General features: G+C 39.5%; 1 pseudogene; it reads right to left on the bottom strand.

Annotated features, from left to right (window-relative positions):
- Positions 1 to 10384: 10384 nt before the first annotated feature.
- Positions 10385 to 12798, bottom strand: LOC123843636 (MOB kinase activator 1A-like; annotated as a pseudogene).
- Positions 12799 to 18224: the final 5426 nt, after the last annotated feature.

The raw sequence follows: 18224 nt of genomic DNA, 5'->3' as shown, positions 1-18224 counted from the left end.
TTTAGATCCCCAGGTTCTAGATTTCCAGGATATGACTCTGATACAAGATATCCTTTGACAGAATTAAAGTTTTGAATCTATTACATAAGCATTTTTACACATAGCAACCAAACGTCAATATGCCTTCCTTAAGTAAACTAAGGATGAGATTATTCAAAATGTAAAATCTCATTTCCTTCATGGTATTTAAACTTGAAATTTACCATTCAAAGGTAATAGATAGTAGCTCACTGACAAGTGTACTATACTGAATTCAAGTCACCAAAATTTACCTCTCTTGTATACTGGGGATTCAAAGATGTAAGAGTCTGTCTCTATAATTACATTCAAATATGTAAGACAAAGTATGATAACTGCTCTATCATAAGTACAAATAAAGTATAATGGAAAATAGGAGTGTGATATTATGAACAGGAAATATGAGTAGAAAAAGAATAATAATTAAAACTTTCCAAAACCTAAATACACACTGTCTATAAGAAATTCACTTCAAATATAATGGTATAGGTCAGTTAAACTAGAAAGGTGCAAAATTATATATCATACAAACACTAATCAAAAGAAAGCAGGACTGACTATACTAATGTCAGATAAAGTGACTTCAGAGGAAAGAAAATCACCAGGGATAAAGTAGGACATCATATAATGATAAAAGGATCAGTCTACCACAAATGTACCAATCCTACATATATGTATACACCAAACAACAGGGCCATAAAGGACATAAAACAAAAACTGATAAAACTGCAAGAGAAATAGACAAATCCACAATTACAGTTGAGGATTTCAACACCTCTCTTTCAGTAAGCTGATTAAACCACTAGATAAAAAATTAGTAAGTATAAAAAAGAACGAACACCACCAACAACCAATGGGATCCACCCGACATCTATAGAACATTCTACCCAACAACAGAATACACATTCTCTTCAGGCGCACAGGAATATTCACTAAGATAGACCATATTCTGGGTCATAAATAAGACATTAATACATTTAAAAGACCTGAAATCTCTGTAATGGAATTAAACTAGAAATTATTAAGAGAGAAAATTAACAGGAAAATCTCTAAACATTTGGAAATTTAAATACAACACTTCCAAATAATCCAGTGAAACAAAAGTCTCAAGTGAAATTTTTAAAATGTATTTATAAAAGGAAAGAAGAAGGAAATGAAAATGCATTTCATCTCTTCTAGACTTGCTTCCCTTCTTGCTAACCCTTTCCAATGATTATTTGGGCACAGTTTTGTTTTTGGTTTTTTGTTTTGTTTTGTTTTTGTTTTTTTGAGAGAGTGAGAGAGAAAGCAGGGGGAGGGGCAGAGGGAGAGAGAGAATCTCAAGCAGGCTCCATGCTCAGTGCAGAGCCTGATGGGGGTTTGATGTTAGGACCCTGAGATCATAACCTGAATCAAAATCAAGAGTCGGACACTAAACTGACTGAGCCACCCAAGTACCCCTGGGCACAGTTTTGAATGTGTGTGAAACCACCTGAACTGATTTACACACATCACTAAAGCAACAAATCCCTAACCATTTGCAAAATGGACTCAGGTAATACTATATAAAGTTAGTTAGTACTGGTCCCGGTGTACAGGAAGGGATGGAGAGTCACAGAAAGAGCATGAGAAATGGCAAGAGGAAGGTATACTGCCTGAATCTCTAAGGGAGTACAGCTAGTCATGGAATTATAGCCAGTAATATATAGAGACAAAACGCATAGAAACTAAAGCATCCCTATTCAAATCTCTTTGCAGATTGTGAGTGTGTGTGTGTGTGTGTGTGTGTGTGTATATATATATATATATATAGTCATATTCTTCCCCAAAACTTACTGAGAATTGAGAAGTCAGGGAAAAAAAGGGATGTGGACATATCACTAGGATTTTTTTTTTTTAAGATTTTTTTTATTTATATGAGAGAGAGCGCGAGAGCGAGCATGAGCGGGGGGAGGGGCAAAGGGAGAGGGAAAAACAGACTCCCTGCTGAGTGCAGAGCCCCAGCATGGGCTCGATCCCAGAATCCTGAGATCATTACCTGAGCTGAAGTCAGACACTTAACTGATGGAGCCACCCAGGTGCCCTGACACATCACTAGGATTAAGAAGTAAATCTGACTACTCAACAGTCATTTATTAAGCCCCTACCAGATCTATATCATTGTATTAAGTGCTACAGAGGCAAAAAAAAAAGATCCTTCAACAGCTTTATGACCTAACTAAATTAAATATAGAAGAGAGGAAATAAAGATGGTGGACATCTTTTATACAAACTACCAAAATTAGTCACAATCCCTTCCAGGAAGGTTATAGTTATAGATTATTGATCTGGCACGTCCTAACCATGGAGCTAACAGCAAGGATTTAAAATGGAGTGAAGATTAAAAAGGGGGTGAGGAAGTGGGGAAAAATAAAATAAAAAGGGGGTGAAAGGAGAGTGAAGTGGTGATTTTATTAAATAAAAGTTAAAAATGCTTGTTATGGCTGAATTCACAGATGATGTGAAAATTATACCAAAGAGTTATTCCTGATGACCTTCTAGAAATTATAGTTCAACTAGTCAAATATGGTGGGAAATAGCAGAAAAGGTTCCAAAAAGGACAAAAGTAAAAACTAACAAAAAAGCTTTGATAACATAGAAGAGGCTGTTTAGAATAAATAAGGCAATGTTAAAAACAAAAAAGGTATTTGTTAAGCATGTGATGATTAAGTGGAGTGAGATGAGGGTATTTTTCTTATTGTTCTTGCATCCCACATATATTTCAGGCCATTTGTAACTTTTACTAAAAGAGTCAACAGTTAATGACAGTATGATGATTCCACATGGTCAGTTTCTCTTCCCTTTCCAAGTTTACAAATATGAAAGTTAGGTAAATCATGTATTGTTGTTTAGAATTATTCACATCTGCAGTTGTAACTAGGTATCTTGAGATATAGAGAAAGGTGTTAAGATATTGCCAAATACAGGACTCCTTCACTTGGGACTCTTTTCCAAGATTTTAAGAGTTAAAAGAAACTTGGGGGGCGCCTGGGTGGCTCAGTCATTAAGTGTCTGCCTTCAGCTCAGGTCATGATCCCAGGGTCCTGGGATCGATCCCCACATCAGGCTCCCTGCTAGGCGGGAAGCCTGCTTCTCCCTCTCCCACTCCCCCTGCTTGTGTTTCCTCTCTCTCTGTGTCTCTCTCTGTCAAATAAAAAAAAAAAAAAAAGAAAGAAACTTGGAACCACCTAACTGACAACTCTGAAACTATCATCTGGCCCTAATTTTAAGAGTGCTCCTATCTTGTAGACACTTGCATGCTCACTGTGATAAAAAAATTGTTCAGATTCATGCATAATTAAAATTTAACTCTTTATAGCATGGATCCATGTTATTATTAAAGAATAAATACAGTATGTCAATTTTAAGTTAATTTTGGTTATCATTTTACTGCAGATTCAAAACCTGAATATAGTTTATCACGGAAGTATTGCAAACATTACTTTGTGCCAGGTGACCAAAATTTGATCAAAGGTTCTCTACCCAGAACTATTTATTTATTTATTTATTTATTTATTTATTTATTTATTTATTTATTTTATAAAGATTTACTTATTTATTTTAGGCGGAGGGGCAGAGAGAGAATCCCAAGCAGACTCCCCACCGAGCACAGAGTAAGGAGCTAGAGCTGGGGCTCAATTGCAGGACCCTGAGACCACAACCTGAGCCAAAATCAAGGGTCAGATGCTCAACCGACTGAGCCAGAACCTTTTAGTATAGAAATTATAACTATTATGCTCCTGAGGAAGGGTCTCTCTTACTTGTCTGATACCAGTATACACATTGTGAAAGGCCCTGGCTTGATATTGGGTATTGCTTGACACAAAGAAACTGCTGGCTACTCCTATCATTCCTCAGATTTCGCTTAAACTTCACTTTCTCTGGTTAGTCCTAGAAGGTCTCATTCACTTGTCTGGTTGTTGTTGGCTTTATGTCAGGTGAGGCAGGGGATGACTGGTGCCTCTCGTCATCCAGCTAGCCCCAGGCTAGCTTGAGCTTGTACAGTGGTGGTGATTATAGGGTTCCCAAGAGCAGCAAGAGTGAGCAGGGGGGAGGGGCAAAGGAAGAGAGAATCTCAAGCAGACTCCCCACTGAGCACGGAACCTAACGTGGGGCTTGATCTTACAAACCCAAAATCATGACCTGAGCCAAAACCAAAAGTTGGACGCTTAACCGACTGCGCCACCCAGGCACCCCTATAAGAGGCCTTTTAGAAAACACTGCATAGGGACCCTTTCCTACCAGGAGGGGTGCACCAGGATACAAGCATGGCATTGTAGAGGCATATTGTTGGTTTCTACTCAAATTAGCTTTGTAGCAATTCTGGGCCTCAGTTTATTCACCTGGAAAATAGAGGAGATTACCTTTGTGGTCTTCCTTTAACCTTTGGCTCTCTCAGTTCATGTGGGCTCTGCTGGTGCAATGGAATCAGCACTCTATTAACCATACAAACAGAGAAGGGGCCCGAACACCCCCAATTTTGGTCAATATGGGAGGCAGGAGCAACACAACCAGGGCCTGGTAACAAGTTTATCATTCCGCGGACGCACATCCGAAGTTCAAGTGACACGAGTATAGTAGCAGGTAGGAATCCAAAACTTCATGTGCACCAAAGAGTGACACTCATCTGTGACTGCTGTTGTGTCCACATGTTAGAAAATGTGCAGCATTACCGTGTGGCTGAAATGACTGTCCAGCTGCATTCTGAAGTTCCTCAGGTTGATCGGATCAGGAGGGAGTGTCCACCACTTTTTGGGTCCCAGATCTCTCTGAGAATCTCTAACAGTCCCAGGGGCCGTCAGTCCTTCAGGCCATGTGCATATGAGTGGAGCTATGCCTCGCATGGGCAGAGGGGTAGGAAGGCTCCTCGGGTCTCAGGTGCCCTGGGAAACCTGCTCGCCTGGCCAACCGCGCGCTCCCCTTCCTGCTGCTGACCTGCGTCATGACATCAGGCCTCCTCTCAACCCCTTGACTGGCACCCACGCCAGTCAAGCCAATTAACCTGAAAGTCAGTTCCTCCAGGTATATTCTGGGTCCCCTTACGTTTACTTCCCTCAGTTTGCTTTTTCTCCACACTCCTCAGGGCTTCTGCATTGAGTAAACACTTTGTCAATCTAGTGTCACATTAAGAGATTTTAGAATAGACCTGGGAGTCCCAAGTCTCACATAGTAAAATTGAAAATGCAAGATAATTATTATTCCTTTTGCCAGAATTCTACAGTAGCAAAAATCACATCCACTCACTGAACTGAATGTTCAGGGGGAAATAATGTCCCTCTCTGAAGGTGTTTAGTGTTTGGTGGTGTTAAGAGAGAAGATGAGGCACATTAAAAATTTTAAGAGTTTATTTGAGCAAAAATCTATTTGAATCTGGCATTGCCAAAGGAAGAAAGTGGCTAGGAGTGCTCTGCAATAGGTGCCAGGAGAAAGACTTCATAGAGAAAGTGCAGAAGTAAAGAAATTATTATTATTATTATTATTTGATTGGCTTAAAGCCTTGTTGGCTGGTCGTGCTTGGTTGTCCTTAGGTTTTTTTTTTTTTAAAGATTTTATTTATTTATTTGAGACAGAGAGAATGAGAGAGAGAGAGCACATGAGAGGTGGGAGGGTCAGAGGGAGAAGCAGACCCCCTGCCGAGCATGGAGCCCGATGCGGGACTCGATCCAGGGACTCCAGGATCATGACCTGAGCCGAAGGCAGTCGCTTAACCAACTGAGCCACCCAGGCGCCCTGTCCTTAGGTTTTGATTTCATAATCTTGAGGCATTTACAGGCTTAGGTTTAGTTTGCTTATGTGGATGGCTGCCACATGAAAGCCACCTCAGTCTAATGGCCTTGTTTAATTAACTGAGCAGTGTCAAGGCCATTTCTTCTCAGGTGGCTAGAGTTCTACACTGACAGGCAGCACCAGTACCATGACTGAATCTACTTAGAAACAAATTTCTAGGACTTATACTCTTCGGGCCTGATTTTTTTCTGCTCATGAGATAGTGATGTTATGTTTAAAGAAACTCCACTTCTGCTTTAACCTCAGGCCAACAGAATAATAAGGAAAACTTGACAAAGTTTGAAAAACTTAAAATCACAACTAGAGTTGTTCTTGTGGCCTCTGCAATACTAGAAAAACTTTCCTTTTGTTGTCACCAAAGTCAAGGTGAGGGCAGATTAGCATGTGTAGAGTAATAAGCAACTACCTAAGCTAGGACTCTACAAGTCTAAGAGGAAGTGCTTTGTTAACTAGCAGCCCTGTAAAATCACCAGATTTATTCACAGTCTGAAGAAGAAGATACATCTGGCTGCCAATACAAACACTGTAGCACTCAGAATTTTAAATATTTAAATAAAAATCGATGATAGTGTCATTGTCCAAAAGTTGTTGTTGTTGTTGTTGTTGTTTTTAAAGGCCTGAAGATTAAAGCACCGTACGATTAACTGCACAATGGAGCAAGAACCCTCCACCCCTTGACTGTGATCAGGTACAAGGAGCAAATATCACAGACATTGAGAACTGAGGACTTCTGAGTTGGAGAGGGAAGGGGTGGGTGGGATGCGGAACAAGTTGCCCATGACAGACTGATTTCTTCTGACTCGTCAAGTTTGGCTCTTTAGCCAAGTCAAGAAGATGCCATCCTCTCCCATTCTCTCCCCTTCCAGTTTTCTTCCTCCCCTCGACTCCCTGGCCTTGAATGTAAATAAGTAATGTTAACATTAATGTTTAGGTGCACCTGGTGATAAAGTACTTATTAAAAATAATAAAGGGGGCACCTGGGTGGCTCAGTCGTTAAGCGTCTGCCTTCGGCTCAGGTCATGATCCCAGGGTCCTGGGATCGATCCCCGCATCGGGCTCCCTGCTCGGCAGGAAGCCCGCTTCTCCCTCTCCCACTCTCCCTGCTTGTGCTCCCTCTCTCGCTGTGTCTCTCTCTGTCAAATAAATAAATAAAATCTTAAAAAAAAGAAAAATAAAGAAAAATAATAAAGGCCATTATGTGTCTCAAATTACCAACAAACTTGTGATTTGTGTCTAATTAGTAATCTGTCTTTGGGGCATGATGATCTTTGGTTTAAAGCCCAGTCATGAGGAAAGGGAGGATCTCTATTGCTGAAAAATGAATGGAGTTTTGTTTGAGAATACTAGAAATACTAGAAATGAAGATGAAAATGAAACCTAGTTGAATAATGTAAGTTAATTCCTTCTGGAATTAAAAAAAAATAAAGCTAACAAGGTTTAATTTAAAGTTGAGAGGCACTGGGACGCCTGGGTCCTGGGATCAAGCCTCGTGGCAGGCTCCCTGCTCAGTAGGGTGTCTGCTTCTCCCTCTGCCCCTCCCCCTGCTCATGCTTGCTCTCTCTCTCTCTGAAATAAATAAATAAAAATGTTAAAAAAAATAAAATTGAGAGGCATGTTAACTAACTGGAATTTTTTTAAAAGATTTATTTATTTTTATTTATTTTTATTTTATTTTATTTTAGAGAGAGAGAGGCAGAGCACAGGTGGGAGGGGCAGAGGGAGAAGGAGAGAGAATCCCAAGCAGACTTCACACTGAGTGCAGAGACTGATGCAGGGCTCGACATGGGGTTCATCACGGGGCTCAATGTCAGGACCCTGAGATCATGACCCTGAGATCACAACCTTAGCAAATACCAACTTACGGTTGTTATGCTTAACTAACTCTGCCACCCAGGCACCCCAACTAACTGGAATTCACATAAAAACTTAGGGGTGCTTTGCTGACTCAGTCAGTGGAGCCTGTGACTCTTAATCTTGGGGTTTGAGTTTGAGCCCCATGTTGGGTGTAGAGATTACTTAAAAATAAAAATTTTTTAAAAAAAATACAAACTTAAAAAAATTAATAAATAAAAATTAAAACTTAATAAAAATTAGAACTTAATAAAAAAAGAAAAAATACCACCAAATTTTAGCAATTTTCTAAAAAAACAAATAAAGGTGAGAGGCAGTAAGCTTCTAGGCAGTATCTAGAAACCAGCTTTGTTTATAAATGCTCAATGTAACCCTACAGAATGGCTGGCAAAGAATTCTGGATTAGCTTAAACATTAATTGTGGAATGTTTCACGTTGGACTTTTCTCTTTTTTCACAAGTGAATATTCCACTCTTTAAATCCACAAATAATAATATATGGTTTCAGCCTTAATTAGAAGAATTAAAATCCCATGTGTAGGGTGCCTGGATGGCTCAGTTGGTTAAGCAACTGCCTTTGGCTCAGGTCATGATCCCGGAGTCCCGGGATTGAGTTCCACATCAGGCTCCCTGCTCGGCGGGGAGTCGGCTTCTCCCTCTGACACCCCCCCTCATGCTCTCTCTCAGATAAATAAAATCTTAAAAAAAAATAAAATCCCATATGTATTTAAGAATTTATTAAAACTGAGTTATTAAACAGAGATTTTTTCAAACAATGATTTTCTTTTTAGTGTAGTGGGATAATAAAAATAAATAACAAAAATACTATCAAATCTAAACTTTTCTGAAGCCACCAAGGAAGTCAGCAAGTGACTATAAAAATCACAGCTCTGAAATACAGAATGTAGGTGAATTTAAAGCTTTTTCTGTCTGGCAAATCTTCCAGTATATTTGTTGTGCCTTAATATATTCTAAACAGTCAGCTGGAGTTTACAAAGTCCTAGGACCCAAATGAAAAAAGTTTTTTTCTCTTATTAAAGGGGAAGATCTTTTTTATCCAAGAGAAATAAAATAAGTTTGAGTATTGATACAAAAACAAACAGAAGAAAACCTCTATGAAGGCTCATTCCAGTCTTTTAATATCAGCAACATGAAGGAAGATATTGTACTCATTCCTATTTTATAAATACATACATTAAAGAATAGGTAGCACACTATATGTTTAGCCATTCCATAAATTCTCTATACTTTCATGGTTTTCACTGTGGTTTCCCTTAACTTATTTTTATTGGGATAAAGTTGGTGGACTCCCATGCTACAGCATGAATAAAAATAGTGGCTTTGAGAGCTATGTTTGTGATATTTTGGAATATATTTTTTTAACCAAAATCTTCACATGTTAAAATTAATTTGAATGATGCATTTCAAAATAAATAAATATATGGATGCCTGGCTGGCTCGGTCGGAAGAGCATGCAACTCCTGATCTCAGGGTCTGAGCTCGAGCCCCATGTTGGTATAGAGATAATTTAAAAAAATAAACTTAAAAAAAATCTTAAGATTATCTGTAGAAGCCTTAAAAGATATTATTTCTGATAGATACACATACAGTCTCCTAACAATTTAGGTAGATTTATAGCTGATAAAATATTAAATGAAGATTAAAAGATAAAAAGGAATTTTAGGAAAAAAAACTTGGTTGTTCCTGTACCACATATGCCATTTATGATTAAAATAGAAATCATGGGTTTTTTTTTAGATAGATAGACATATAAATAGAAAGATTTTAATCTATAAAAGCACTGCCATACAGACTTGAAAATAGAATACAAAATGATACAAATGTTCTAAATATAAAGAACACCTAAAAATGTCTTTCTTTAAATTTCTAAATTGAAGTGGAATGAAACTTACCTATTATGTGATTGTGTTGCTAAGAAATTTGGTTTGGAAACTTGCTAATAAATTCTTATTATCTATTATGTTGTCACCTGAAATAGACTCAATTGCTTCAGCAAAGAAACAATGGCTAAACTAATAAAGTGCAGTTTGGTTACCACATATTACAACCAAGTGTGACTGTGAAAACAACAGGTATTAGATTATGTCAAAGTTAGGTATGCTCATAAGTTCTTGCTTTAAAGCCAATCTACCCTTGGAACGATTTTATCAGTAAACGCAGATAATGGGTGTTTTTGTATCCTGTTTTCTCAGTTTGTATCACCAGCTGTATTATTAGTTTGCTAGGGCTGCCAGGGTAACAAAGTACCACAAACTAGCTGGCTTAGAAAAACAGAAATAAATTATCTCACAATCCTGGAGGCAAGAAGTTCAAAATCAAGGCATTGGCAGGGTTGGTTCCTTCTAAGAGCTGTGAGGAAAGGATCCATTCTAGGTCTCTCTCTTTGACTTATAGACACATCACCCTGATCTCTGCCTTCATGTTCACATGGCACTCTCCCTGTGTGCACGTCTCTGGGTCCAAATTTTCCTTTTATGACACCAGACATACTGGATTAGGGTCCACCCTAAAGGCCTCATCTTGATTACACTTGCAAGAACACTATTTCCAAATCACATTCTGAGGTATTGGGAGTTAGGACTTCAACATATAATTTTTGGAGAGGACACATTTTGACCTATAACTCAAGTCTGTAACAGACTGGCAAGAAGATAACTCTAACAAGTAGACGAAGTAAGAGGGCAACTGTGTTACAGAAATCTTTCAATGAATTCCTGTTGTGGTGCCAACTTTTACCTATCAATGAAATCAAACTTTGGAACAAATAAAATACTTAAAGGATGTGTTGTGGCAGGCCTTTACTTGCTATTGCATCACAGAATCAAAGTGCTGGCAAGAAATATGGGTATAAACCTTGAACGAATGCTTTAGACTAGTTTTTACCACAGATATAAAGTTTTGGGAAAATGGAACACCTGTCTTAGAAGGAAAAAGGGTTTCATGATCAAGTGAATCCTGAACTCAAGTCATCAAATAGTTGATGTATTCTGGAGCAGAATCTTTGACTGGGCCTTAATATTAAAAGCATCTTCCCAATGATACTCGGATCTTGGACCTGCAGCCATGACTAGACAGCTTGCTTCAGTGCAGAGTTCTGACCTGGTTGAAGAAATCTACAGTGCTAACTGTCATCTGTTGATTGAGATCTTTCTCCTCGGGCAACATGACTGCTCTTCTAGGAGTCCCACTTCCCAGAGTGCTTCTGCATGTTTTAAGTGTTCGTACTAATGAACTCCTTCAGGGATGTTCTTCTTTGACTTAAATGTATTAGAATAATGGCTGCTGAAGAGGAAGCTCCTCTTTTTCCCTTCCCAAGCAAAGGCTATTAGAGTCCAGTGCAGTCAGTATTCAGAGCCAGCACTCACGGAGGAGCCAGGAGGGATAGACAGTCCTCAGTCTGTGGAAGGTAGAGCCCAGGTTACAGCTGCTCGGAGCTTGAATCAAATTTGGTGCAGATTCCTGTGCTGCCTCTCCTACCTCACCAACCAGAAAAATGGACCCAGCTACTTCTCACAAGAAAAGGCTTCACTTACATTGCAATTATAATTTTTGATATCAAATATCCAAACAAATATATATTTATGATTTGTGGTAAAGGTATATGAAGAAAAAGAAAAAAAAAATTCTATAAAGAACCTCAGTGGCAACAACTGTAAAATGTGAGAATATGCTATATGTTTCAGTTAAATGCAATGGTGCAGGAAAGGCACTTTGCCCAGCATTTGGTGTGCAGTAGATAGCCAACAGTGTGAGCCATTTTGATGTTAACTTTCCGTCTTGTAATTCCAAACTATAATGTCTTCTGTATTGGAATGTTTGCTGATTTATAGTGATGGATTCTTCTAAGGAATTTATAGTTTATTATTATTATTTACTGCAGTTAATTCACCAACTTGTTATTCTACCCTTCCATAAAGAAGAATTAAGTATATGTAGGTTCTATGTCCCAATAAAAGCATATATGGTTTCTTCCTATGCACACCAATCACAGAGTTCTACTAACTCTATTGCTGCCAGATAGAACGGACAAACTATGTGGTATTACCAGTATTATTTTCTGCCAAAATGTAAGGATTGATATTATTTATATCATGCAAAAAATCAGACTGACATCTAAATCACCTTTGCTAGTTTTTAAGATCAGTTATTTACTTAGGTCTGTTTCGTTTTTCCAGCCATCCTGCAAAGTCTTACCATTTTGATTTACTTCAGCTTGATGCCAATCTTTTGTCCACTTGGAAAGCATTCTTGGCACATGGAACTAGGAGGGAGATTGCCATCACTGGCAGCCTCTGTCCCATTCCGAGAGCATCCCTGTATGGCTGGGAGGGAGCAGAGTGCCCGTGTCCGAGGATGAAAGGATGCGGTTCCCCTCCAGTGTGTGGCGCAGGGCTGACCCAGGGCCTGTGCTGTGACATGTCTCTGGTCTCTTCTGCTGTTTTCCTGTGCTCATACAATTGCAGGCCATAACGCAGGTCACAGAGTCGTGTGATGTGGAATTGTAGGCCCGAGAGGGCCATCTTGTCATACATCTGAGCATAGGACTGTATCTCCTAGAGAATAATACTATTTAAAAATAACACCAGTAGCTAAGTTTATTGAATCTTCAATAAGTGTCAGTCCTGCACAGCAAAAGGTAAACCTCTACCTATTGACTCATGTAATTTCAGCAATACATGCCTGTGGGGTGTACTGTTATTCTCAGATGAGCAAACTGAAGCTTGGAGAAGTTGCAAATGTCCAAGAACCTACTGCAGAGGTGACATTATCACTGATTTTTTTCCCCCCAAAATAATGTTGTATATACATATATTCTTTAGAGTCTACAAACATATATTATTTCCACTTGATCTTCCTCCTCACAGGCTTGTGAGAGTCTGCTACAAACATATCTCACCTGCCATCTATTTTTGCATCTTTCATCAGAGAAATTGGAAAGTCTTATCCATAGAACATATCCACATCCCAGAAACAAGGGGCTTGAGAGTGGGCCTAAATGCGGCCTCCATGATTTGCTCTGGGCCAACGGAAGTTTCTTACCCAGGTAAACGATGGTTTGGGTAAAGCAGCGGATTGTCCAATATTCTCCGGAAGCCCTTCCCATGGTTAGTAAGGAAGACAGCGTCCACGGCTGCCTCCAGGCGCCCGTCTCGTCACAGTGAAGCCAGGCAGGACCAGGAGCTGGGAGGTTCCTTCCTGGCCACTAGAGGCCAGCAAGCTGCAGACGACAGCCTCCGAGCTGGAGCCTGCGGCTTCTCACATTGGGAGAATGATGCGGAAATGATCATTCCAAATGAAGAAAAGGAAGCTAGAATGTTTTTAGGAGAAAAGACATATCGCTTCAATGTGTACCACTGAGATGCCCGTGGTGTTTAGGGCCTCCCAAGACTTCCCTGAAAGGCAGTCCTGAGCAAATTAAGCAAGGAGAGAAAGGGTGTCTTTGGGATGTCTGTCCATGTCTTCTAAAAGCCCGTGTGTCCCCTTTCAGCATAGTGCTTTCCTTCCTCCCCATGCCTGCTTGAAATTAAAAAAAACAACTTTAAGTGTTTTCTTTTTACTTCCAATAATTTAATTTCTTGAACATAATAATGTCATGTCCTTTCTTCTCTTCTCTTGGGGATATACAACCTTTGTCTCCCTGGTTTTCTTTCTATTGCTCACTCCTCTCTTCTCTCTGCACTTCTACAAGGGAATAAACATTGCCTGGGTAGATAAATTTACTCTCACTGCTTCAATTACCACCTGTGAACTGGTGACTCATGGATCTAATATCTCTGGCCCACATTCCTACAAGCTCCAAAGTTCCCATTTCTCACTGACTGCCGGACATTTAAATGTGGGTGTGTCACCAGGACCTCAACTCAACCAGAAGGAACACTATATGGCATTGTATGAAATAATCCTAACAAACTCATTTGCAAATATTTGCATCTATACAGAGTATCTATGAAAGGATACACAAGAACCCAATACAAGTGGTAGTTTCTAGGGCTGGGAACACTACAGCCAGGGGAGAAGGCTGGAGAAGGACTCCTTTTTCTCTGTGTGTCTTCTTGAACCATTTGGATTTCATTTAATGTGCATGATGGCCTATTTCTAAAAAGGTAATTAAATCGACATTGTAATGTTCAAACTTTCCAGAGTTCCACCAAGCCCAATGTTCTCCTTCCACCACACACTGCCTGGGTAGCTAAATTCACTCTCACAGTTTCAACTACTACTTGGGAGCTGGTGGCTCCTAGATCTAGTATCTCTGGAAGCTTCACAATTCCACTTCTGACTGTCAGACATTTACCCGTGGGTGTGTCCCCAGGCTCTCAACTCAACCTCTCCCACACCCCATTCACCGGCTTCTAGCTATTCGACCCTTGAGGAAGGAGGTCTATAAACAGTGTAAAACCTTATAAACTGATATTTGTTTTACAAAGAGAGATGAAGAAGGGACCTGCTTCTCCTCTTCCTGAACTGTCAGTCCACGAGGCAAACCACCATCAGCTCGCCACGTGCCCTCCAGAATTGGGACCCGATCCCTCCCTCCCCAGATCTGTGGAACCACCACAGCACGCAGCTCTGCCCCCCTGCCCAGAAATACCACTCACATTCAGCCTGTCGCCCCCATTTCTGTTGCCTGGCTTTAGGCCCCAGTGATCTCTTTTGGGGGTTTCCATGCTACCTCCCAATTTGAATTCCTTCTTCCGGTATAGTTCTTTCACCAACCCATGCTATTCTTGGTATTTACTAGGAAACAAAGCAAAACAAAACAAAACTGCAGCCAGTCTTTGAGACAGTAGAGTAAATATGTTCTTAGTGGGAGGGGACGGCCACTGTAAGCTTCTCCCAAACAGAAAGTGCTGCTTCAGTAATCCAATTGAACTTTTAAAACTCATGGAGGCAGGATGGTAACAACGACTGAACTGCAGATAAATGACTACCACATTCAATTACCAAAGTCTGGCTAGAAAAAAAATTTGAAAAGAAACTGATGTGAAATGTTGGAGTCCGCAAGGAAATGGTCAAGAAAGAATCTAAATATACAAAGAACCTAAAAATACAAAACAAACAAAAAAACAGAAACAAATGCATAAATACAAAGAATAAACTAGCGGTTGCCAGAGAGGAAGGTGGTAGGGGGATGGGTGAAATAGGTCAAGGGGAGTGGAAGTTACAGGCTTCCAGTCATGGAATGAAGAAATCACAGGAATGAAAAGTACGGCAAAAGGAATATAATCAATGGCATTATAACAGCATTGTATGGGGACACGTGGTAGCTACACCTGTAGCGAGTACAGTATAATACTGGGACTTGTAATCACTATGTTGTACACCTGAAACTAATGTCACATTGTGTGTCAAGTATACTTCAAGAAAAATAAATATTTTAAGAAAAAATATATAATCAAAGATTCTGAAACACATGCAACACATCAAATAGCACCATCAGCATTGATTCTTTTTACCTCTAAAGTATGAGCACTTGTTTACACTATTGCATTTGTTTTCTGCTTTGAGATATAAAAGTGCATCTGTGAATATAGTTAAACAGGTTGCCTTAGAAAAGAATTAGAGAATAACTCCAGGTGAAGATTCCTGGCACTTTTCTCTGCATGTTAATGCATGCACTCTGCATATCAATGACAAAACCAAAATCAATAAGACTCACTTGTTTTCTTCTTCAGGACATATTAGGATTCTCTCTAGCTCCCCTCTCTCCTCACTCTCTAAGGAAATCAAGATCTGGGCAGGACTACAAGGCTGGACAAGACGGAGGAGGAGGGGGGTGGTATGGAGTCCAGGCTCAAACTTTGGCAGTATTGCTGGATTAACAAATGTTCACCATCTCTAGCAAACGAAATCAAAGATTTTGTATCCCAACCCCCCAACCCCTACTTATTTTGCTTTGCAGATCAGGAACCCTGGAGTGTATTTAAAAATGGAAATGCAGATCAGCTTTTGACAATTAAACAGATCTCTTTTTTCTTGCTTTTAAAGACAATTTCATGGGGCACTTGGGTGGCTCAGTCGGTTGGGCATCTGACTCTTGATTTCAGCTCAGATCATGATCTCAGGGTTGTGAGATTGAGCCCTGCATTGGGCTCCATGCTCAGTGCACAGTCTGCTTGAAGATTCTCTGCCTCTCCCTCTGCCCCTCTACTCCTGGTGTATGCTCTCTCTCTCTAAAATAAATAAACAAATCTTAAAAAAAAAAGATAATTTCATACTGTTAAAATGTAGTCTCCTGTCATATTGGTGACTCAAAGTGCTTCTTGCTCAAATTTTCCATTGAATTTGATTAGTCTATTTACATGGATAAATGAAAGAATCAGAGAGACACTGAGATACAAAATCGATAAACAATAGTTGATAAATATTAAAACATATATTAAGGGCTCTATAATGCTTTTACTGTCAAGCCTATCAAGCTATTCACCAATCCATGCTATTCTTGGTATTTACTAGGAAACAAAGCAAAACAAAACAAAACTGCAGCCAGTCTTTGAGACAGTAGAGTAAATATGTTCTTAGTGGGAGGGGACGGCCACTGTAAGCTTCTCCCAAACAGAAAGTGCTGCTTCAGTAATCTAATTGAACTTTTAAAACTCATGGAGGCAGGATGGTAACAACGACTGAACTGCAGATAAATGACTACCACATTCAATTACCAAAGTCTGGCTAGAAAAAAAATTTGAAAAGAAACTGATGTGAAATGTTGGAGTCCGCGAGGAACTCAAGAAAGAATTCTTGAGACTTTTTCAGTGCAAAAAGGTGGTTTTATTAAGGCATGGGGACAGGACCCATGGGTAAAAAGAGCTGCACTGGAATTGTGAGGCGTGACTGATTATATACTTTCATGTTGGGAGGGGGTACGCTACACCTAAGGGATAGTGTAAGTCTCTAAGGAATTTGGAAGCAAGGTTTCCAGGACCTTGAGGGGCTAGCTATTGTTAGGATAAGGTCATTTACTACTGTCTAGTAAAACCTTATTCATGAGACCCTTCGGATGTGTATCAGTGGGCCATGTGCTTGGAGGATGATTGCTAACATATATCTTGGGGGGGTGGAGTAGAGATAAAGAAAGTCTTCAAAGGGATTTCTATATAAAAGACTTACAGGATCCTGGAGGTCAGGCTAATATCAAGCTAAGGTTGCCTTTGGCCTCTAGCAAAGTATTAACATTAAGGCAGTTGAATTCCTGGAGGAATCACTCTGCCTGTCTCAATTACTTGTCAATGGGCTGCAAGTTGTAAGGAAGGTTAAGGTTTTTTGTTTTTTGGGTTGTTTTTTTTTTTTTTGCCTTTGTTCTCCACATCAGAAACATTAATGTGACTGATTAAAAAGAGACCAAACAACTCATTCGTCAGAGCACTAATCTTGGGAGATAATGGAGCAAAAGGCCTATATTTTGGAAGGCAGCTGCAACTTTTCCTGGAAACTAAGAATTCTTTAATACAGAGGAGTAAATTATTTTCTAAATGCATTGATCCAAGCTCCTAAAAAGTCTGCTTACTTCTAAGGTATAAGAACTTTATTCTGTTCTTAATGGAAGGATAAAGGTCTTTGCTTCTGCTTAGATACCATTAAGATGATGCTTTAAAATTCTCCCTAAACAGAGATTTTTCAGATATTTATGAAAAAAATCTTCCTGATTTAAATTATTTTGGTCTATGAAGCCAGATAATCTGCTTCAACCACTTCATTTTACACATGAGAAAAGGTACAGAAAGGTAAAGGAAATAGCTCTAGATTGTCTATTATTTTAAAAATGTGTATGCTTAAAAAGGGAGGACAAAGGTCATTTCCTATCAGTATACACAAGCTGATCTTAGAAATCTTTTGGATCTCCAACTTGTTTGAGAGTGCTAGAAGCTCTGATATCTAAGAAAGCAAGGACTACATAGGACAATGCCCAGGTACCAAATCTTGAACTGAATTCTGTGCTGACCTAATGGCAGTCACAAGAAGATATAAGTGAATACCGCAAATTGATGTGATAAATACATACTCATATTTCCTCTGATGGGTCCGTGTTACCCCCTTCTCCATTTTTTTTTTTTTTTTTTGGATTGCATATTCTTCCTACCATTAGGTTCTGTAACACACATGAGCTGCGTGGACTGATAAGTGGAGGTCAATATATTATTAAACTAACAAAAATGAAAAAACAGAAAAGCCTATCAGATTCTCGAACCTCATTAGCATGAAACTCATGTAATATGTTTTGGTCATGTCAATTTACTGCTCTCACAAGAGTTGGTCGATATGGATATATATTTATTGGACATATGTTTATGTTGTTACAGGAGAAAAAAAAGACAGGCAATTCTATTCACTGGCTTTTTTTTTTTTTTTTTTTTAATGTCATGCTGGTACCAGGTGGAATGCGGTGGGAGTATGGAGAGCACTAGTCTCCTGTCCTTGACCTTGGAGTAGCAGCACCATAATTTTAAAAGGCAGGGCCGCAGGGTAGGCCCCAAAGGGATGCTGTTGTTAGTGGTGAGCCTGTCCTGCTCACCTTCTCCAGCCTGGCAAGGG

This window comes from Mirounga angustirostris, unplaced genomic scaffold (genome assembly GCF_029215605.1).
Source record: "Mirounga angustirostris isolate CCGP_5_RB_7025 unplaced genomic scaffold, mMirAng1.0.hap1 SCAF_11, whole genome shotgun sequence".
Classification (NCBI taxonomy): Eukaryota; Metazoa; Chordata; class Mammalia; order Carnivora; family Phocidae; genus Mirounga; species Mirounga angustirostris.
This window is presented reverse-complemented; position numbering and strand designations above follow the sequence as displayed.